Here is a 1,147-nt window from a genome sequence, read left to right as displayed (position 1 = left end):
GGAAATACTATTCATTCAATTGTATTTATTGAGCACTTACTGTGTGCAGAGCACTGTACTGTTGATTGACTAGGAATGTCTTCATTGTTTTAATAATAATAATTATTATTATTATAATTATAATTGTGGTATTTGTTAAGTGCTTACTACATGCTAAGTGCTGGGGTGGCTACAAAATAGGTGGGTTGGACACAGTCCCTGTTTCACATGGGGTTCACAGTCTTAATCCCCCCGTGGCTCATTGGAAAGAGCGCGGGCTGGGGAGTCAGAGGTCATGGGTTCAAATCCCGGCTCTGCCGCTTGTCAGCTGTGTGACTTTGGGCAAGTCACTTAAATTCTCTATGCCTCAGTGACCTCATCTGTACCATGGGCATTAAGCCCCATGTGGGATAACCTAATCACCTTGTATCCTCCCCAGCACTTAGAACAGTGCTTTGCATATAGGAAGCACTTAACAAATGCCATCATTATTATTATTTTACAGATGAAGTAACTAAGGCACAGAGAAGTTAAGTGACTTAGCCAGGGTCACACAACAGACATGTGACAGTCTTATCCTGCGGAGTCATCTCCGACCTATAGCGACTCCATGCACTCATCTCTCCCAGAACACCCTACCTCCATCTGCAATTGTTTTGGTAGTGTATCCATAGGGTTTCCTTGGCAGAAATACAAAAGTGGTTTACTATTTTCTCCTTCCTGGCAGTAAACTTGAGTCTCTGCCCTCGACTCTTTCCCGTGCTGCTGCTGCCCAGCACAGGTGAGTTTTGACTTGAAGCGGATGGCCTTCCACTTATTAGCCACTGCCCAAGCTAGGAATGGAATGAGTATGCCTCTGCTTGACTCTTCCTCCCAAAACCGAGACTGGTAGAATACTGGAAACTCTCCAGTTGCGATCCTGAGAAGGGGACACGTGGCAGAGTGGGGATTAAAACCCTTGTCCTTTGACACTTGCAAAGCGTGTGCACTTTCCACTAGATCAAGCTGCTTTGATTAGGATGGAGCCTTTTTCAGGATTTGGAGCAAAGGCCATAACTTCCCATGGCTAGTCTTCCCTGGCTTCAGGACTTTGAGAGTGGAAGGTGAGTTTAGAAAGTCTCTGCAGGGCCGTCACGTCCCTTAAGGGTTCTCCCTCCTTGCTGTGTTG

General features: G+C 45.9%; 1 non-coding gene across 1 annotated transcript; it reads right to left on the bottom strand.

The window, feature by feature from the left end:
• Positions 1 to 770: 770 nt before the first annotated feature.
• On the bottom strand, positions 771 to 908 carry LOC114813557. Its single transcript, XR_003761274.1, has one exon. It is a non-coding gene; the product is annotated as a small nucleolar RNA SNORA7 (small nucleolar RNA).
• Positions 909 to 1,147: the final 239 nt, after the last annotated feature.

The sequence above is a fragment of the Ornithorhynchus anatinus genome, chromosome 7 (genome assembly GCF_004115215.2).
Source record: "Ornithorhynchus anatinus isolate Pmale09 chromosome 7, mOrnAna1.pri.v4, whole genome shotgun sequence".
In the NCBI taxonomy this organism is placed as follows: domain Eukaryota; kingdom Metazoa; phylum Chordata; class Mammalia; order Monotremata; family Ornithorhynchidae; genus Ornithorhynchus; species Ornithorhynchus anatinus.
Note: the sequence above shows the minus strand (reverse complement) of the source record. Positions and strands in the feature narration are given on the sequence as shown.